Here is a 21,775-nt window from a genome sequence, read left to right as displayed (position 1 = left end):
TGCCCACTCACTGGGGTCTCCTCTCTCTCCAGAGCTGCTCACCACTAAAATCTGTGTGGGTGTCCCCAGAGCTAAGGCAGTTCAGCTCTGGAACAGTCTTACAAGGGGGCTGGGGAGTCTCTTTCCCTGGAAGTTTTTAAGAACAAATAGGACAAAGCTCTGTCAGAGATAATCTACATATACTTGGTCCTGCCTCAGCAGAGAAAGCTGGACTTGATGACATCTTGAGGTCCTATCTAGCCCTACATTTCTAGGATGCTATGCAATATATACATATAAAAACACAACATACAGAATAAAACTCACCACAACATAATGTCAGGCAAATTCAGGGGGAAAAAAACACAACCTACACTCCACAGCATAAAATGACAATACAAAGGAAAAGAAAGCAACACGATGCGAACTATGACATCCTAGGACAAAAGTACACAATGGAAAACAAGCTGAGGCAAAACAATTCACCATAAAACTGCTACACAACATGGTGCGATCACAGTTCCAAATGGCACCATGCAAAACAGCTCAGCGTAGAACATGACACAGCACAAAAGAGAATTATTTCAATGTAGGCCTGGAAGGGATGTGGGGAAGTCATCTACTCCAGCCCGCTGTGTTGAGGCAGGACCAAGTATCCCTAGACATTCGCAGACTGGCGTATCTCTAACCTGGTCTTAAAAACCTCCAATGAAGGAAATTTCACAGCCTCCCTTGCAAGCCAATGCAAGGCAAACACAGACCAAAACAATGCTGTACACACACACGCTGGGCTTCCGGTTAAGGGGAGAGGCAAGAATTGAAACAATCTGGGTTCAGTTCCCAGTTTTGCCGCAAATTCTCCACGCAAACTTGTTACACACCGGTGGCTGGCCCGTACCACTGACTTGGGCCCACACGGCTCAGGTTGTGGGGCTGTTTAATTGTCATGTAGAAGTTCCGGCCTGGGCTGCAGCCCAAGGTCTGGCACACTCCCACCTCGCCGGGACCTAAGGTGAAAAGAGACAAATTCATATTACAATTAAGGCACAAATATTCAACAGCGAGGATGATTCACCACAGGAACAAGCTACCAAGGAAGGTGGTGGATTCTCCGTCTCGTGACGTCATTTCATGAAGACTAGATGCCTTTCTGGAATGTGTTTACCCCAAAAGTAGCTAGTGTGTCATACAGGAGGCCTGTGATATGCAGGGGTCAGATTAGATGCTCTAATGGTCTCTTCTGGCAATAAAGTCGACTAATTTCTTTAGAACTGAATGTAGCATTGGGAGCAGCAGCGTCCGATGTTTTCCTGTCTAGCCGTCTTGCTTCCTAGAACGAATGCTCCTTGAGTGGGGTGATCCACAGGGAGTAGCTCAAACCTTCAAAGTGCCTGGCCAGGGGCAGGACATTAGCCCAGCAAGGGAGGGGTGTGGCAGTGACATCACAAAGGCCTTTTGCAGGACCTCAGACTATTGGCCAAAGGTGGTGGGGAGGTGGTGACCTCACAGAGAGATGCTGACATCAGCCAGGCAGGACAGGGGCGAGGGGCCAGGGAAACCTCAGAGACCCTGTGGCTTTGCTTCAGCAAGTCTCCTTCTCCAGGTCTCTCTTTGAGGACTGGGGGAGTATTGGGGTTCACGTTCCTGAGAGCCAGGAGGAACCTCTTTCGAGTTTTCTCCTTCCCTTTTAGTGATTTTACTTGATAACAGCCGACCCTGTTTAGAAGGTAAGAGCCTCCTCGAGGTTTGAAACTGTTCAGTCTGATCCATCTGGTGACAGTTGAATTCATGGAAAACATGATCTAAAGGAGGCAGAATTTTATTCCAAACCTGGGATCTTGTCCCTTAGAATCACTGAGGACATTAGGGTTTGTCCTTTTTGTTTCACCTTTTCCTCCATCCATCCCTCCTTTCTCTTCCTCTCTTGCTTCTTTTGTCCTTTCTCCTGTTCCCCTCCTAACACCAGGAGAGGTGGTGTGTGTGTGTGTGTGTGTGTTGCGGGGGAGTGCTTTTTGTTCTCTTTTAAGACCAAGTAAATAAGTCATAACCACTTATATGTTTGATGGATTTTGTTGCTTCTCTGCATTAATTGTCTCTGAGCAGTTCATGATTCTCTTTAACATTGCAGTTCTCCTAAAACACTGGCTGAATAATTACTGTGCATACTTGTTGGTCTGGAGCTCATCTGAGAGCACTTTCTTGAGGTCATTCAATGTATGAAATTCAAGATCTGATGGTTAATATGAAAATCAGGGCTTTGGGGTCCTATTCCCAATTCTGCCATTGACTGGCTGTGTGACCTAAGACAAGTCAATTTTCCTTTCTCAGCCTGAGCGTCTCCCTCTTTCAAGTAGGGATAATTATGATCCGCTCCTACCTACCACAACACACTCACTCTTCCCCAACACACACACTGTCTCTCCCCACACACAAATAGTCTCCACACTGCAGCTGAAAAGCAGCTGGCAATCTAGTAGGATGACCCTGGAACAATGGGATAGAGAAACCTGCATCACTGAAAGTGCAGCCACAAAGACACCACACACCAGCTTCCCCTAGCTGGCAAGAATCAAACCTCCACAGAAAGATCACTATGGTATTTTAGGCCAGCTTCCTAAAGCCTCAGCCTCAACCACTTAACACTGGGGCCTGTCTACACTCTGGTTCTGTTCTCACTGAAGGATCATTTCCAATTGTTCGCTCAGACCAGCTTGCCCAGCACCTTCACTGCTGTGCAGCTCTGGATGTGTGGCCATGGCTGAGCAGCAAGAATTGCTGCCCATTTCCCTTCTGGCTGGAGCATGGTTTGTGGTTAATGATGTTGCTGTAGATTGTTGGATTCCTGCCTTGGCAATTCAGACAGTCCCTTTTCCCAACATATCTCCAGCACATCAGTCCCTGGCTGGGTCTCCTGGGCAGGGACTGATAAACTGCAGGTTCAAATCAAGTCTCTGGAGTACATTCACAACTGGGATGGGCCATTCAGTCCTTTGTACAGAGCTTCAGTTTGTAGCCAAGTCCCTCCAGAGGTAGGAAGCAGGACTGAAGACAAGATGGAGATGAGGCATCAGTCTTTTATAGTCTCTTGCCATGTGGTCTTTACTTTCTTTGTCCCAAGGACACTCTATCCAGCACGCGACATCGAAAAACCTTAGATTTCTCTCCATAGGCAGGTCCCTGCACACCTTGCTGAGCCACAAGCCATATCTGCCTTCTCTCAATGGGTCAATTGTGTAGCTGATGGTCCTTAATGGGCCATCAAGCAGGCTAGGCAGAGCTGACACCAATTTGTCTGGCTGGGGTGTTCCCCAGAAGCATAGCACAAGTTGGAAATACAGGCAGCATAGAGCCAATATTCATAATGTCAACTACAAAAATGATACATATCTAGAGATAGCATAATTATAATCAGCCAATCATAACCTCTCCATAGACCCTTTATGTGACCACCTTTATACAATATTGGCTGCAAATATAGAACAGTGGTGGCAACGGTGATCTATACAGTTACAGATTATGTCAAGAACGTCGCAGGAGGTGACATGGTATCAGCGAGACTGATACTGGAATACTGCCTCCAGTTTTGCTGTCCTCATTTGAAAAAGATGGTGTGAAATTGGAGTTGATGCAGCAAAGAGCCACCAAATGTTCTGAGGGCTGGAGAAAAATGCCTTCTAGTGAGCTATTGAAAGAGCTCAACCTGTTTAGCTTATCAAAAGAAGATTGAAAGGTGACTTCATTGAAATGTTGAAGTGCCTTACTGGAGAGGAAAGATTGGCTATTAAAGGGCTCTTTAATGTAGCAGAGAAAGGCATAAAAAAACCCAATGGCTGGAAGGTGAAAAGAGACAAATTCATATTACAATTAAGGCACAAATATTCAACAGCGAGGATGATTCACCACAGGAACAAGCTACCAAGGAAAGTGATGGATTCTCCGTCTCGTGACGTCATTTCATGAAGACTAGATGCCTTTCTTGAATGTGTTTACCCCAAAAGTAGCTAGTGTGTCATACAGGAGGCCTGTGATATGCAGGGGTCAGATTAGATGCTCTAATGGTCTCTTCTGGCAATAAAGTTGACTAATTTCTTTAAAACTGAATGTAGCATTGGGAGCAGCAGCGTCTGATGTTTTCCTGTCTAGCCGGCTTGCTTCCTAGAACGAATGCTCCTTGAGTGGGGTGATCCACAGGGAGTAGCTCAAACCTTCAAAGTGCCTGGCCAGGGGCAGGACATTAGCCCAGCAAGGGAGGGGTGTGGCAGTGACATCACAAAGGCCTTTTGCAGGGGCTCAGACTATTGGCCAAAGGTGGTGGGGAGGTGGTGACCTCACAGAGAGATGCTGACATCAGCCAGGCAGGACAGGGGCGAGGGGCCAGGGAAACCTCAGAGACCCCTGTGGCTTTGCTTCAGCAAGTCTCCTTCTCCAGGTCTCTCTTTGAGGAGTGAGAGAGTATTTGGGTTCAGGTACGTGAGCGCCAGGAGGAACCTCTTTTGAGTTTTCTCCTTCCCTTTTAGTGATTTTAGTAGAAAACAGAAGTCCCTGTTTAGAAGGTAAGAGCCTGCTCGAGGGAAGGGGTGTCCTGGGGGTGTCACTTTCAGATGCCGGTGCCCCCCCCCCCCCACCATGTAAGGAAGTTCCCACCATCCTGCTCTGTGTTCACAGGACGGGAGAGAGCAGCATTTCACGGCAGTGATTTGCTCCTGGCTGCCGCAGCAGAGCAGCAGGCTCAGCTGCCAGAACTTCCCAGAGCTATGAAATGGGAGGGGCCCATGGCTCTGTAGCAGGAATGCAGGGCAAGTGAGTTCACGGCAGGTATGGTGCGATAGTGGGGAAGGACAGTTATGGTGATATAATGACCAGCAGTATTTACACTAGACCTCTCGTCGAGGTGTTTTTATTTTGTCACCAAAACAGGGCAGTTTTGTTGCCAGACGTGGCATTGCAGTGTGTGCACCAGCCAAAAGCTGCTGACCGAGGGAGCGTTGTGTGTTTTTCACACACCAGAGCAATATAATTCTGCTGAAATAACTTTGTAGTGCAGATCTGGCCAAAGATTCACACACACACACAGCTTGCAAGGAAAACCTCACCTGCTCCTCTGCATTGGTGGGCCCAGGTGGGGCCCAGGGAGTCAGGTGTGAGCAGACACTGTATCTTAATCAAAGGCAGGCACCATGGTTTAGCTGGTTAAAGTACCTGTTTTGTAAACAGGAGATCCTGGGTTCAACTCCCAGTGGTGCCTTGTTGAGATGTTTTGAGAGCATCTGGTATTGGCTACTGTCAGAAGATACAGAGCTAGATGGACCTTTGGTCTAGCCCAGTGTGGTTTTTCTTATGGTTTAAATTACACTCACTGGCACTGATAACAGAGTTGATGAAAGTTTGGGAGTTAAGAGCTGATAGGTCAGTGGTCCAAGCCACTCGCAGATGACCCCCTCCCTCTGGGACAGGGGCAGGTCTGAGCTCTCACACCAAATGCTGATTGTGGCTGCCAGAATCTGTGGGCAGCTCATTTAGTTTCCACCCAGGGTTGAGTCCTTGGTTCACACATCAAGGATAACAACCCTTTGTTTCTCCTGCGCCAATAACAAGGAGACTGGGAATGCAACACCAGCCAAAGTGATCATTTCAGCAAGCAACCCTGGCTGATGTCAGCATCTCTCTGTGAGGTCACCCCCTCCCCACCACCTTTGACCAATAGTCTGAGGTCCTGCAAAAGGCCTTTGTGATGTCACTGCCACACCCCTCCCTTGCTGGGCTAATGTCCTCCCCCTGGCCAGGCACTTTGGAGGTTTGAGCTACTCCCTGTGGGTCACCCCACTCAAGGAGCGCTCATTCTAGGCAGCAAGCCGGCTAGACAGGAAAACATCAGATGCTGCTCCCAATGCTACACTCAGTCTTTCAGAAATTAGTCGACTTTATGGCCAGAAGAGACCATTAGAGCATCTAATCTGACCCCCTGCATATCACAGGCCTCCTGTATGCAGGCCCGCCCAGAGAGGGGGGGCAAATGGGGCAATTTGCCCCGGGCCCAGCAGGGGCCCCCACGAGAGTTTTTCGGGGCCCCTGGAGCAGGGTCCTTCACTCGCTCCGGGGGCCCCGGAAAACTCTCATGGGACCCGGGCCCCCAGAGCTTCTTCGCTCCCGGTCTGGGACAGAAGGACACCCCCCCCCGCCACCGAATTACCGCCGAAGCGGAACCTGCCGCCGGAGTGCAGCCGCGTCTTCGGCGGTAATTCGGCGGGAGGGTTCGGGGGGGGTCCTTCCGTTCCGGGACCCGCCACTGAAGTGCCCCAAATACCCGTGGTGGGGGCTGCACTTCGGGGGCGGGTCCCGCTTCGGCGGTAATTCGGCGGTGGGGGGCCCCCGCTGTGGGTCTTTGGGGCACTTTGGCAGCGGGTCCCGGAACGGAAGGACTCTCCGCCGCTAACTTACCACCAAAGCGAGGGCCCCCCGCCACCGAAGACCCTGGACCCCCGGAATCCTCTGGGCGGCCCTCGATTTAACAGGGGTTTGTTTCAACTTATTGCCCCGATTAAAATCTATGGCTAAAAGGCAGCCACTGTTGTTAGTACTTGTACCTGTGTTTGGTGCCACCTCTTTTCCCTTTGGCCTTGTAGTTGACCAAGGGCAAAGCTGAACATCTCCTCAGATACCAGGGAGTGTTTATGTTCATTCCTGCGAGCTACACCGGGGTTTGATGTTGCTGCTTTCAATCCTCTGGCTCTGCCGGGACAAGGAACAATTCAGGCTGTCACTGAACTGAAGGAGGAAGATCAGTTTTTGACAGGGAGAGGGACGCCTCCTCTTAAAGGTGTTTGGCTGGCTGGCAGTCCTGATCCCCAGATCGCGCCCGTGGGGCTCCAGCAGTTTGGGGACCGGATCTCTCCCTTGGCCCCACCTGCTGCCTCCAGGCGCTCCTCCCCAGGGGCCCCAGCAGCGCAGCACAGCTGAGCAGCATCTGCCTGCTCGCTCCAGTGGCTGTCGGCCCCTCCCCATGGCAGGGCAGGGTGGGGCTGGGCCTCCATGCGCTGCCCCCACCCCGAGCCCCTGCAGCCAATGGGACACTGCGGGGGTGACGCCTGGGGGCAGCAGAACGTTGAGGCCCCCAGCCCACCCCACCTTGGAGACCCAGGTAAGCGCCACACCCCTGACTCCCTCCCAGAGCCTGCACCGCCACCCCCTCCCCACATACCCCCTCCTCCCTGCAAACTCCCTCCCAGAGCCTGCAGCCCGGTCCACACACACCTGCCCCCAACTCCCTCCCAGAGCCTGCACCCTCTCCCTCCACACACCCTCCTGCCCACCCTAATCTCCCTCCCAGAGCCTGCACCCCCACCCCTCCTCCTGTTCCTCCTACCCCCTGCCCCAGCCCAGAGCCTGCACCCAGCACCCAAACTCCCAGAGCCGTACAAGGAATTTTTGTGCCCGAGGCAAGGGCCAGCTCCAGGCTCTTTGGCTGCGGGTCCTTGATCCCTGTCGGAGGGAAGGACCTGCCACTGAATTGCCACCGCCGCTTCATTCATCCTTCGGTGGCAATTCAGCAGTGGGTCCCTGAGTCCCTCTCGGAGAGAAGGACCCACTGACGAACTGCCGCCGAAGAAGTGGCAGCGGAAGCGCCTCTGATCGTGGTAGAGCTGCGCCCCTCCACTTTCTGCATCCGAGGCAAGTGCCTCACTCGCCTCGCCCATGTTACGGTGCTGCAACCTCCATCCCAGAGCCTGCACCCCAGAACCCCTCCCCCACCCAAACTCCCTTCCAGAGACCAGCCTCTCACCGCTTCTGCACCCAAACTCCCCCCAGAGGCTGCACCCCTCCTGCACCCCAATCCCCAGCCCCAGCCCAGGGCCTGCACCCTAGACCTCCTCCCCTCACCCAAACTCCCTCCCAGAGCCTTAGGCAGGTGGGGGGTGGAGTTTTGGGGGGCTGGTTCTGGGCGGTATGAGTGACATTATTGGCCCACTGGGAGGATTGGAGGACTGGCCCTGGCCCTAAGGTAAATTGAGGTTGAGACCCTGCTTTAAGGGATTGGAGCAATGCTGGAGAGACTGACGGGCAGGGAGCTGGGGAGCTGTGTGTGCTCCAAGGAGAGTTGTTGTGCTCTGGTGACACAGAGCGGGGGTGGGGAGTTTGTAAGCTGTGGTGTTTGTATAGAGATAAAGTTTACTAACCCCCAGGTTAAAAACTGTTCCTGCTCTGGGCTATACAGGATGTTCTCTGTTGAGAGTATAGCTCAGTGGGTGAATGTTTCCCTGTAGGGTAATGGGTTCCTAGTTCCAATCCAAATGAGTCCCTTAAAGAAACTTTTTCAAATGCAAATCGATTTCCACACCCATCTCCAGTATGTTCAGGAGTTCGCTGAAGTTGAGGGGGGCTTGAAATGAATTTAAACACTATTTTCCTATGCAAATGAATAAAGACCTAGCAGAGCTGCCCAGCAGCTGAAATCAGTTCCAGTCCTCAGCATCTCTAAGAGGGACACTCGGTAGCTGAGGCATGTGGGACACCTCTGGGATGATGACAGGAGAAAAAATGCTGGATTCAATGAAAGCTGAGACCATAGGAGGAGAAGGTGAATGGCAACACCACACATAGTCATAACACTCAGACACGGGGCTTCACTGTCACTACCCCTGTGTTTTCCATCATTTATATCCAGAGGTGAAAGTAACTTACAGGACTTACCGGTACTGCCGGAGTCCCGAGGGGGCGTGGCCTCATCCAGAAGGGGCGTGGCCTCATCTGGAAGGGGGCGTGGCCTCTCAAGATTTAAAGGCCCTGGAGTACCAGCTGTGGCTGGGAGACCAAGGGCCTTTAAATGAACCAGGGCCTCCCAGCTGCAGAGGTAGCCCTTTAAATTCTGGCCCCAGCCCAGCCACCAGAGCCGCGGCCGGGATTCAAAGGGCTCTGGGCTGACCGCAGCCGCAGCAGCCCAGAGCCCTTTAAATCCGGCCCCAGCCTGGCCGCCGGAGCCGCGGGTGGGGGGTTTAAAGGGCTCTGGGCTGCCAGCTGTGGCGGGGAGCCTAGAGCCCTTTCAATCCCCACAGCAAAAGCCGGTGCAGTCCGGCACGGCGTATTGGCTCTTGCCGCTATGCCGTACCAGCTTGTACCAGCTTACTTTCACCTCTGTTTATATCCTAAGGAACACACCCTCCCCCTCCCCCACGCACTGTCACACACAACCTTCTCCCCTTGAGCCCCATCCAACCCTCCCCCACACACGCCACGGGACACAGCCTCTCGGTGACTCACCCAGATGGGGGCTTGTCTCTGCATCTCCCCAACAGGGGAGCAGGGAGCCGAAAGGGCCACAGGAGACCAGTGGAGCTAGGCAGGGATAGAAAAGACTTCCCCTCCCTTTCCTTCCCCTCCCTGAGTCCCGTTAATCTCACCCATCAGATGTTCCAGCACCAGGTGGGCTCAAAGCACCAACCTTCCCCTGAGCAACGGAAGGGGGAACCAGCTCTTTCACATGGAAGGAGGCTCCCCACCTCTGCTGCTGCCATTCTGCAGCCTTTCATATGGATTTGTATTAGCTAATGCAACCCCCCCACTCCTCTAATCCAGCCATGAAACATGGAGACAAGCTCCTGAAAACAGGGCCCAGTGGTGCAATGGGTTAGTGCCCAGTACTTACAGAGCAGTGCTGAGTGGAGTGATGCTGAGGTTGTGAGTTCAAACCTCACCTGCAACCCTAGTTTCCTTTAAGCAGATGGCTTCTGCCAATCAGTTTGCCCTGCAGAAAATACAATTCCTGCCAGAAGACACTGAGGTCCCCTTGCTTTACAGAGAGCAAGGCAGATTCCACAGATCTACCAGGCTCTGTCCTCCACCAGCTGCCTGTGTCAGGAGGGGTCAGGCAGAACCCAGAGCACTGCCCCTGGCTCCCCAAACCACCTGTGTGCTCACCCTCTTTGCTGTGAGACTCAAACCCTGCCTGGCTTTCTGTGTGCTGGTGTGGTTTTCATCTGTCACGTTGATGTGCATGTGGGTCCTGTGTGATTTTGGTGGATGTCTTGCATAGTTCTGTGTGCATGGATGTGTGTGTGATTTTTGCATTAATATTGTTTTTTGCTTTGTATTCTTTTGATATGTGGGTTTTGTGTTTCCTGTTGTGGGCTTTTGCTGTATTTTTGGTGTGGATTTGTTCTTTCTATATTTTGTGAGGTTTTCCTTTTTGTGTATATGGCTCTGTGTGCTGTGTGGGTTTGGTTTTTGTTATGTCTGTGTGGGCCTGTGCAGTGTGTGATTTTCTCATTCTCTGTGTGCGTGTTTGTCTCTCTGTTTGTATCTTCATGTGTAAATTCACTGGAACTTTTCAAAATCTGCACAGCTTTGCCAATTTTCACCAGGAATTTTTCTCCATTAACAAATTCTCACTTGTTCCCTACCCGTTGGTTGTTCCCTACCCGTTGGTGACCATTGCCCCAGGGGCCTGTCAGTCTCAGGGTCCTGATTTCCCATTGGCCCTTCCCCCTTCTATTGGGACTGGGAACTAGCCAACCAAACCCCACTAAGTTTTAGTAAAGGGCCAACAGTCCCTTACACAAGCCAGCCCTGTGAGAGTCACCAATGTCCCGAGAGGACAGTACAAGCTGGTCCCATGGTGTAAAGGGCAGCACTCAGGACTCTGAATCCTGCAATCTGAGTTCAAATCTCAGTGGGACCTTCTGTTAACTGGTGGTAAAGATCTGGTGCTCAAAGTGCTTTCCTGTCTCCAGCTATACAAAAGTGGGTCATTTCCCTCCTGCTGGTTAACTCCTTTCCCCACCAGAGCCAGGTCTTTGGTGGGGGTTTAGAAGTGGCTCTAGTGGTTGGGATTCTCACTGCTTCACCTGATGCCCACAAGTCTGGTGCTTGTAGCCACACTTTTCCTCTTGCTCACATGGCACTTGAAGAAAGCAGGGCCAGGGCCAGGCTTGATAGGCAGGAGGGAGGCAGAGTCCCAGGCTGGAGCCCAGCACCTCTTCTCCTCTGGGCACCTAGAGCAGAGGCGGCTGGTGCTGACAGCTCCGAGGGAAGGCTTATAAGCCACAGAGCGACTGAGGGCGGGGCTAGACGAGGACAGGACCATGCCTATGTGTGGCCAGCAGACAGGCAACAAGACTCCCGGCCAGCCTGCTCCCTGCCATGCCAAACCCCCACTGAAGGCCACCCGCAGACCACCACGCGGGGTGGCTGCTGATGCTCTGTGTCCAACATCAGTAGACGGTAGGAAAGCAGGGCCAGCCCCCCTGGTGGGGACTCTTACCGTTCCCATACTCCATGCTCACTTTTGCAGTGGGGCAGGAGATTTTATCCCAAGAGGCTTTTCTCCAGCTGGTGAGAAGCAGAGAAACATCCAGGCTCCCAAGGCGCTGTGTAGCAACCCCCCTCAAGCACAGGGACAGAGGGAAACTGCTCCACACGCTAGCCCGGGCAGCCATCCATTTTCTTTGGGAATTCAGGAATAGCAAAGGCTAGACTGGAAGCACCTGGGGCTCATGCCCCAGCCTTTGTGACATCCAACCCCCAACTCCTTCCCGGGGCTCTAGCTGAAGGCAGAGCATTGGCCTGAGCGGCCAAGAAGAGGTTCCAGATTTGAAAGGAGCAGGACTTTCAGCACGAAGGTAAAACTGCATCAACACAACCACAAAGGGACTTGACCCCTCAAGTTCTTGATTCAAAGTCAGACACCTTATCCGTTAAGCCATGCGGGCGCCTACTTCATGCACTTCTTTGGAAAAGGTGGATACTGTGTTTCTTGGGTCACCTATTGAGGGGGGGCGAGACTCTCTGGCACAAGAAGTGGAGTTCCCAGTGAGATGTGAGACTTAATTATACGGGGCCAGGTGCAGGGCTTTGACAGGGAGGCTCAGGCATGGGGGATTGGGGTGCAGCGGATGGACCGGCTGTCTAGGTGTGGAGATTTAGTCGCACTGAGGCACAGGAGGGAGGAGGAGGAGGAATCCTGCTGACAGGCAGTGGCTGTGCAGAAAGAGGAGGAGTTCTGGGGACTTTCTTTTGCCTCTCTTTTGCCTGCCTGCTCACTCCTGTGGTGAACGGTGAAGATGCTCTTAACAAGCCCAGGTAGCTCAGTTGGTAGCGCATCAGGCTTTTAATCTGAGGGGCCAGAGTTCAAGCCCCTGTCTGGGTGCTCAGCTTTAAAGTTGCCTTGTGTTCCAGGAGCCAAATTCTGTTCACAGCCACATGCGGATTCCCAGAAGCTGTGGCCATTTCCTGGAAAGGTTCCTTTCCTTAGCAATCAGGAGAGAGGTCACATCCACAGGAGCAGGTGTAGAAAGCACAGTCTCTGGCTGCCAGGAAGCGGTGTGCCAACATAGTGTTCTCTACAATGGCGTTTAGATCGGGATAATTTACGTGGCTCAGCACCCCCAGTTCCAGCACCTCTGCCCAGGCAGCTCCCCCAGCCTGACACACACACACAGCCCCTGCATCCTCCTCAGCCCAGAGGTGAGCCCCCCAGCTGAGTGGGGAATCAGAACCCCCTGAAATTACCCTGGGACCAGCATGATCTGCCTCCGCCCTGCCCTGCTCTGCATGTATTTGGAGTGAGTCAGTTTCCCTGTCCTGCCATGTGTCTCTTCTCCTCCCCAGTTCCTTCCAAACCACCCCATTTCCCCTGCACCCCGGGCTGGGTCTCTGCCAACCCCCCTTCTCCCCTCCTGCCCCTACAGGTCTATAGGGCTGGATCCCTCCCTCCCGCCTTCTCCCCTCAGTTCCTGCCTCTGGGGATCTATGGAGATGGGTCTCTCTCCTGCCCCCCCATATCCCGCTGCGTCTATGGGGCTGGGTCTTTCCCCCCCTCATCCCCTTCCCCAATATCTCCCTGCCCCAGGCTGTGACGTGCTATGACGTGTGCTGGGGCCAGGGCCGGCTCCAGGGTTTTTGCCGCCCCAAGCGGCAGGAAAAAAAAAATCTGTGATCACAATCGGCGGCAGCTCCACTGCACCACTTTCTTCTTCGGCAGCAATTCAGTGGCAGGTCCTTCCCTCCAAGAGGGACCGAGGGACCCGCTGCCGAATTGCTGCCAAAGACCCCGACATGCCGCCCCTTCCCCTGGGCTGCCCCAAGCACCTGCTTGCTGAGCTGGTGCCTGGAGCCGGCCCTGGCTGGGGCTGTGACGTGCTGGGACCTGCTCACTCCCCGAGGGCAACTCACTCACTTGAAACCAGCAGGACAGAAGGTGTCACGTGTCCACGGGCGGGGTTATGCAGATGAGCAGTGTCTGGCGGCAGTAGGGAGAGCAGCGAGATGAACCGAAGGAGCCCGGCGGAGAAAATTCTCTGCGTGTGGACAGAATCCCACCAGTTTTCTCTGTGTTGGGGGTGGGGGGCAGATTTCATGATATCACAGCCCCTGGGGGAGGGGTTTGAATCATAAGTCCAAAGTGGGAGAACAACTCCCCCCACTTGTGCTCAGTCTCCACTAGGGGGCTGGGCTGGGATCACTAGGGAGGGAAGCACAGGGAAAAACAGTTTCCCCTATGGAACCCAGGAGTCCTGGATCCCAGTTCACTCCACCCCCAGAGCCAGGGATAGAACCCAGGGGTCCTGGTGCCCAGCCCCCTCCCTGCTCTGACCACTCAACCCCACTCCCCTCCCAGGGTGGTGCAGGGGTCACTGGGTCTGTGTCTCAGCTCAGCTAAGGGCCTTGACTGATTTTCCCAAAGTGCTTCCTTCTGAATCCATCCGACGAAGTGGGGATTCACCCACGAAAGCTCATGCTCCAACACGGCTGTTATTCTATAAGGAGCCACAGGACTCTTTGCTGCTTTTACAGATCTGGCACATCTGCCCCCCCTGCCCAGTCACTGCCCAACCCCGTGTGGGGGCACCAGCACTGTGCCGGGTCGTGATGGGAAATTGTCCAAGCTGGCCCAGGAGAGACGTGTGTGTCCCTGCTGCCCCTGCTGGTGGGGCTGAGCCCTACTCTGTGTGTGTGTGCATCTGTGACACTGTTTGTATCAGTGTGTTGCTGGGCTAACCAGTAGGAAATGGCTTTGCAGGATTTTGTATTCTGCAGCAAGTCACACACACACACACACATACACGCACTCTGACACACAAAGAGACTCACACAATCGCAAGAACACTCAGACACCACACACCCAGAGGGACATGCTAGCCCAACCCCCAAAGAGAGCAACAATCACCGCCCCCAGCCACACTCACAATCACCCCCCCCCACACACCATAATATTCACAATCGAGCTCAGAGATACAACTGCACGCAGTTCACTCCCACAGCTCCCAACACAAGGACCTCCTGCCCCACACAGCATGTGCCAAGGCCTGCGGAACTCACTGCCACTGGATGGCTACCAATGAGAATGATCCCCTCATGCAGGATCATGTGCTTGGACCCCTTGTCCCCTCTTGGGGTGCGCTGTGCAGCGTGGCTGGGGATTGTGCAATGGCCCAGCACCAGGCAACGCAGAACGGACACCACATGCCCTGCCCTGCCTCAACTGAGCTACTCTCCTGGTGCATTGGAGACCAGCACCCCACACCGTGGCACTCCTGCCCCACAGGGGGAGAGCTGCAGCCCCCGCCACATTCCGCAGAGGGGAGAAGGGTCAGGCCAGCCAGCCCTTGTAAGATGGGGAAATCTCCACTGGGGTCGACGGTATGGGGGCTGCGACATACAGAGAAATAGTTGTCGTGCCGGCAGAGGGCGGCAGAGCGCATACACACACACACAATTGCAAACATACACAGACACATGCATGAATCCTGACACACACACACACAATTGCTAATATACACAAACACCCGCACAAATCCAGCCAACACCAACACAAGCCTGAGAGCCAGGGGAGCAGAGCAGGCTGGGGTCGGGTAACTCCACTTCCCACAGGAGGTAGCCAGCCCCCCATCCCCCACGGAGGCCTGGGACCAGCCCCCCCTCTGCTTGCCCCCACGGAGGCCTGGGGCTCCAGCCTGCTCTGCTCCCCTGGCTCTCAAGCTTGAGGGGAGGGGGGAACCGCCCCACAGCACTCGCTGGCGGCGTGGCTGGGAGCCAGGGAAGTGGACCAGGCTGGGGCTGGGTCACTCCACTTACCATGCAGGGAGTGCAGGAAGGGGGGTGGGGCTGGGGCCAAGGGGAAGAGCCGGGCAGCCCCCCTGCAGCAGCTCCCCACCCCAGCTCACCTCCACTCCGCCTTCTCCCCTGAGCTCGCCGGCACCGCTCCACTTCTCCCGCCTCCCAGACTTGCGGTGCCAATCAGCTGTTTAGTGCGGCAAGCCTGGAAGGGGAGGAGAATTAGAGCGGGGGCGGTGTGCTCAGGGCAGAAGACGGAGCAGAGGTGAGCTGGGACAGGGAGTGGTTCCCCTGCACGCCCCCCCCCATTGCTTGCTGCAGGCAGCCCTCCCCCCAAACCTCCCAGCCCCCTGCCCCAGCTCACCTCCACTCCACTGCCTCCCCTGAGTGCGATTTTTGGTGCCCCCAACCACTTGGCACCCTGGACGGCCGACTAGTTCGCCTAGTGGTTGCACCGGCCCTGGCCACTGCCTATCATCAGGATTCCTCCTCGGTGAGACTAAATCTCCCCACCTAGACAGCCGGTCCATCCGCTGCACCCCAGTCCCCCATGCCCGAGCCTCCCTGCCAAAGCCCTGCACCTGGCTCCAGACAATTAAGTCTCACGTGTCGCTGGGAGCTCCACTTCTTGTGCCCAGAGAGTCTCGGCCCCCCTCAGTAGCTGACCTGAGAAACACAGTGTCTGCAAAAGCAGCAAAGAGTCCTGTGGCACCTTATAGACTAACAGACGTACTGGAGCATGAGCTTTCGTGGGGGAATCCCCACTTCGTCGGACGCATCAGTGTCTGCCTTTTCCAAAGAAGTACCTGGAGGGACTTTTACCATGTGGCCTAATGGATCAGGCGTCTGACTTCAGATTAGACAATTGAGGGTTCGAGTCCCTTCGTGGTTGTGCTTGTCCAGTTTTACCTTTGTGCTGAAAGTCCTGCTCCCTTCAGGGCCTGAACCTCTTCTTGGCCGCTCAGGCCAATGCTCTGCCTTCAGCTAGAGCCCCGGGAAGGAGTTGGGGGGTGGGTGTCACAAAGGCTGGGGCATGAGCCCCAGGTGCTTCCAGTCTCGCCTTTGCCATTCCTGACTTGCCAAAGAAAATGGGCGGCTGCCCGGGCTAGCGTGTGGAGCAGTTTCCCTCTGTCCCTGTGCTTGAGGGGGTTGCTACATAGCGCCTTGGGAGCCTGGGTGTTTCTCTGCTTCTCGCCAGCTGGGGAAAAGCCTCTTGGGGTAAAATCTCCTGCCCCACGGCAAAAGCGAGCACCTTGAGTGGGAACGGTAAGAGGCCCCACCAGGGGGACTGGCCCTGCTTTCCTACCGTCTTCGATAATGGCCACAGAGCATCAGCAGCCGCCCCACATGCTTGTCTGCGGGTGGCCTTCAGTGGGTGTTTGGCATGGCAGGGAGCAGCCTGGCTGGGTGCTTTTGTGTCTGTCTGAAGGCCACCCCTAGGCATGGTCCTGCCCTCCTCTAGCCCTGACCTCAATTGTTCTGTGGCTTTTAAGCCTTCCCTTGGAGCCATCAGCATCAGCCGCCTCTGCTCTAGGTGCCCAGAGGAGGAGAGGTGTGCTGGGCTCTGTGACAAAGTGGGGGCTTTTCTTAGGGTTTTCTGTGTTTTCCAGTGGTTTGCATGCACAGGGAGTGGGACTCAGTGTTCCCAGGTGTTACTGGTTTAACGAGGTGAGGGGAAAGGGAGTTTGTTGCTACAGAAGACCGGAGAGGGACTTGGGACCCCGGCTGATGGCCTGGAGGATGGAGACCCCAGCGACTGGTGACCTGGTGACCCGGAGACCCAGCTCAGGAGTCACAGGTGGTTCTGGCCAGTGGGAGGACAATGGGCTGCGGGGAGAGGACCCCGTGACCAACCTGTTCCAGCCAGAGGAGGGCGGAGAGGAGAGGAGGCCCAGGCAACCCTGTTTACCTGGAGAAAAGACAATGGACAGCGGTGGGGCTTGGGGCCGGGGATATCGGAGGCCTAGCTGGGAAGCAGGGGGGCTCGGGGCTGGCGAGGGGAAGCAGGCAGAGCCCACCTGGCTGCAGGGGGACTGGGATGTGCTGTTATTGTGAGAGGCCAGGCCTGAGGCCCTGAGAGTTTCCTGTGCTGTGTTCAACTCTCAATAAACCCTCCTGTTTTACGCTGGCTGAGAGTCGCTCCGGGCTAGATAACAGGGGGCATCAACCCCTTTGGGGGTGAGGAGGCCCAGGGGGTCCAGAGCACGTGGACTCCCTGAGGGGGCCCACGGCGAGAGACAGACGTGCTAAGGCTCAGAGAGGGGCAGCTCCAGGAGGTGGAGGGGCCTGACCCCGAGAGAGAGTGGACCCCCGAGAAGGGCTGTCGCACTGAAAGGGGCACCCCCCACGGACCGCACAGGGCCAAGAGTGGGCTCAATCTGTGAGTCCGTGACAGGCAGTGACATCACAAAGGCCTTTTGCAGGACCTCAGACTATTGGCCAAAGGCGGTGGGGAGGTGGTGACCTCACAGAGAGATGCTGACATCAGCCAGGCAGGACAGGGGCGAGGGGCCAGGGAAACCTCAGAGACCCCTGTGGCTTTGCTTCAGCAAGTCTCCTTCTCCAGGTCTCTCTTTGAGGACTGAGAGAGTATTCGGGTTCACGGACATGAGCGCCAGGAGGAACCTCTTTCGAGTTTTCTCCTTCCCTTTTAGTGATTTTACTAGAAACCAGCCATCCCTGTTTAGACGGTAAAAGCCTCCTCGAGGGAAGGGGTGTCCTGGGGGTGTCACAGTTCAGATGCCGGTGCTCCCCCATTCAAGGAAGTTCCCGCCACCCTGATCTGTGTTCGCAGGGTGGGAGAGAGCAGCATTTCATAGCAGTGATTTGCTCCTGGCTGCTGGAGCAGAGCAGCAGACTCAGCTGTCAGAACTTCCTGGAGCTATGAAAGGGGAGAGGCCCATGGCTCTGTAGCAGGACTGCAGGGCAGGCGAGTTCACAGAGGGTATTGTGGGATACTGGCAGAGGCCAGTTATGGTGATATAATGAACAGCAGTGTCTACACTGACACTCTGTCACTTTAAGTTTGCTGCAAAAAGCTTTACTGTTCTCATTGAAGTGGTTTTATTTTGCCACCAAAACAGCGCAGTTTTGTCGCCAGACGTGGCATTGCAGTGTGTACACCAGCCAAAAGCTGCTGACCGAGGGAGCGTTGTGTGTTTTTCACACACCAGAGCAATATAATTCTGCTGAAATAACTTTGTAGTGCAGATCTGGCCAAAGATTCACACACACACAGCTTGAAAGGAAAACCTCACCTGCTCCTCTGCTTTGTGGGGCCAGGTGGGGCCCAGGGAGTCAGGTGTGAGCAGACACTGTACCTTAATCACAGGCAGGCTCTATGATTTAGCTGGTTAAAGTACCTGTTTTGTAAACAAGAGATCCTGGGTTCAACTCCCAGTGGTGCCTTGTTGAGATGTTTTGAGAACACCTGGTATTGGCTACTGTCAGAAGACAAAATACAGAGCTAGATGGACCTTTGGTCTAGCCCAGTGTGGTTTTTCTTATGGTTTAAATTACACTCACAGGCACTGATAATAGAGTTACTGAAAGTTTGGGATTTAAGAGCTGATAGGTCAGTGGGCCAAGCCCCTCGTGGATGACCCCCTCCCTCTGGGACAGGGGCAGGTTTGGGCTCTCGCACCAAATGCTCATTGTGGCTGCCAGAATCTGTGGGCAGCTCATTTAGTTTCCACCCAGGGTTGAGTCCTTGGTTCACACATCAAGGATAACAACCCTTTGTTTCTCCTGCCCCAATAACATGGAGACTGGGAATGCAACACCAGCCACAAGTGATCATTTCGGCAAGCAACCCAACCTATTTCCAACATACTGTAAATCCACATGCAGACTCATACACGAAACCTTGCAAGAAAATCTTCCTGAGGGGCTCTGAAGCACCTGCTGCTGGAGGGAAGGCGGGAGCTGTGGGTTGGGATTGAGGAGCAGCGTGAGGAGCGGGGGGCCTGTGGATTGGGATTGAGGGGCACTGGGAATAGAAGGGGCCTGTGGGTTGGGATTGAGGGGCACTGGGAATAGGAGGGGGCTGTGGGTTGGGACAGAGTAGAAGGGTGAAGAGGAGCAGGCTCTGGTTGGGAGTGAGGCTGGGGACTGGGTCCCAATACTAAAATTCAGGGGTTAGATCAATGTTAGGACAGGGGGGCTGTGGAGGGATGAGTGAGTCCCTAGACAACACAGTGAGTACGGTGCCTTCTTATTTTCCCCCTTTTCCACCCAGGCAGGCAGGTGAACTCTACAGAGGCACCTCTGGGCTTGCACTGACTAAGGACAACAGCTGTGAGTGGGGTGGGAGAGGGGATGGCTCATGTTAAAGGACTTTTGGTTGCTGGACTGATGAACCGTAGGGAGAAGGACACTGCCCAGCTTATTTGGGGGTGGGTCTTTCCCTCGTGGTTTATGTTTATGTGTTGGGGCTGCTGACATGACTTCTGCTAACCCTGGGCTTACATTGCAGTGTAGACATACCCTGAGAGGGCATCTATACTGTGATAAAATCTCTGTGGCCCGGCTGGCCTGGATGATCTGATTTGGGCTCCTGGGGCTCAGACTGGAGCCCAGGCTCGGAGACCCTCACCCCTCGTGGGGTCTTGGAGGCTGGGCTGAAGCCCAAGTGTCTACACTGTAATTTTATAACCCTGCAGCACAAGCCCCACAAGCCTGAATCAACTGACCCAGGGTTTGAGAATAGTGACTTGGGTGTGTTAATGGCAGTGTAGACATAATGCTAGGCTATGTCCACACTGCAATGAAACACCCAGGGCTGTCCCGTGCCAGTGCAGGCTCCCAGGCTAGGGCCGTGGGGTGGTAAATTTGCACTGTAGACATCTCAGCTCAAGCTCAATATCAGGCTCTGGGAGCCCTCAAAGTTGGGAGGGAGTTTAGCAAAGTGAAAAAGGTAAAATGGCAGTGGAGTATTGCCTGGAGTCAATGGCATTTCTCCATTGGTCTGTCTGCTTTGGGACAGGGACAATAACATGTCCTGCTGCTTTCGTTATTTCAAAGGGCGGTTTAGGATTTTCATTCTCACACACGGTGCACGAAGCAGGACTCAACCCTCGGTGCAAACTAAATGAGCTGCCCACAGATTCTGGCAGCCACAATGAGCATTTGGTGTGAGATCCCAGACCTGCCCCTTTCCCAAAGGGAGGGGGGTCATCTGTGATGGGCTGGAACACTGACCTATCAGCTCTTAACTCCCAAACTTTCAGTAACTCTGTTATCAGTGCCTGTGAGTGTAATTTAAACCATAAAAACAGCCACCCTGGGCTGGACCAAAGGCCCACCTAATGCTGTATTTTGTTCTCTGACAGCAGCTAATATCAGGTACCCGAAGAGTTACTCAACAAGGCACCACTGGGAGTTGAACTCAGAATCTCTTGTTTAGAAAGTAGGTGCTTTCGCCAGCTCAACCATGGTGCCTACCTAGAGCTAAGACACAGTGATGCCCTCAGCTGACTCCCTGACAGCTCCACCAGGGCCTGACACGCTTTGCCTGTGTTTGGATTCTGCAAAGCAGAGAAGCAGGTCAGCTTTTCCTTGCAAGCTGTGTGTGTGTGTGTGTGTGTGTGTGTGTGTGTGTGTGTGTGTGTGTGTGTGTGTGTGTGTGTGTGAATCTTTGGCCATGTCTGCACTACAAAGTTATTTCAGCATCATTATATTGCTCAGGTGTGTGAAAAACACACAATGCTCCCTCGGTTGGCAGCTTGTGGCTGGTACACACACTGCAATACCACGTCTGGTGACAAAACTGCCCTGTTTTGGTGACAAAATAAAAACACCTTGACGAGAGGTCTAGAGCTTTTTGCAGCAAACTTAAAAAGACAAATTGTCAGTGTAAATGCTGCTGGTCATTATATCACCATGACTGGCCTCCACCAGTATCCCACCATGCCTTCCGTGAACTCGCCTGCCCTGCATTCCTGCTACAGAGGCTAGGCCTCTCCCATTTCATAGCTCCAGAAAGTTCTGACAGTTGAGTCACTATTTGGGGGGAGGAATAGCTCAATGGTTTGAGCATTGGCTTGTTAAACCTCAGGTTATGAGTTCAATCCTTGAGGGGGCCATTTAGGGATTGGGGCAAAAATCTGTCTGGGGAGTGGAGTGGTCCTGCTTTGAGCAGGGGGTTGGACTAGATGATTTCTTGAGGTCCTTTCCAACTCTGATATTCTATGATTCTACACTGGGATTAGGTTGGTATAACTGCATTGCCAGCCTAAGTAATGTAATTACACCAACCAAATTTTGTAGTGTAGACCTGTCCAAAGAATCACACACACACCTTGGGAGCAAAACTTCAGCTGATCCTCTGCTTTACACAATCCAAACAGGAGCAACACTTGTAAGGTCCCAGTGGGGATTGGCAGAGAGTCAGGTGTGGGCAGACACGATCCTTTAAATAACAGCAGGCACCATGGCTTAGCTGGTTAAAGTGCCTGTTTTGTAAACAGAAGATCCTGGGTTCAACTCCCAGTGCTGCCTTGAGGAGTGACTTTTGGGAGACCTGGTATTGGCTACTGTGAGAAAACAAGATTCAGAGCTGGATAGACTCCTATGCTGCCCCTTCCTCCTGCTCACTGCTCTCCACCCTCACTTGCCCTTACGGTCATTACAAAGTGGCAAGGCAGAGCCCTCCCATTTTTAAAAGTCCTGGGGTGTTGTTCCCCCCTGTTCAGGCCCCCCTGGGGCCCTGCACTTCACACAGCTCTCCCTGATTTCAGCTGTTAGTGAGGGA

General features: G+C 53.9%; 2 non-coding genes across 2 annotated transcripts; both read left to right on the top strand.

Annotated features, from left to right (window-relative positions):
• Positions 1-5,150: 5,150 nt before the first annotated feature.
• On the top strand, positions 5,151-5,224 carry TRNAT-UGU. Its single transcript has one exon. It is a non-coding gene; the product is annotated as a tRNA-Thr (tRNA).
• Positions 5,225-10,579: 5,355 nt separating this feature from the next.
• TRNAQ-CUG lies at positions 10,580-10,651 on the top strand. The gene has a single exon. It is a non-coding gene; the product is annotated as a tRNA-Gln (tRNA).
• Positions 10,652-21,775: the final 11,124 nt, after the last annotated feature.

This window comes from Mauremys mutica, unplaced genomic scaffold (genome assembly GCF_020497125.1).
Source record: "Mauremys mutica isolate MM-2020 ecotype Southern unplaced genomic scaffold, ASM2049712v1 Super-Scaffold_100093, whole genome shotgun sequence".
In the NCBI taxonomy this organism is placed as follows: Eukaryota; Metazoa; Chordata; order Testudines; family Geoemydidae; genus Mauremys; species Mauremys mutica.
This window is presented reverse-complemented; position numbering and strand designations above follow the sequence as displayed.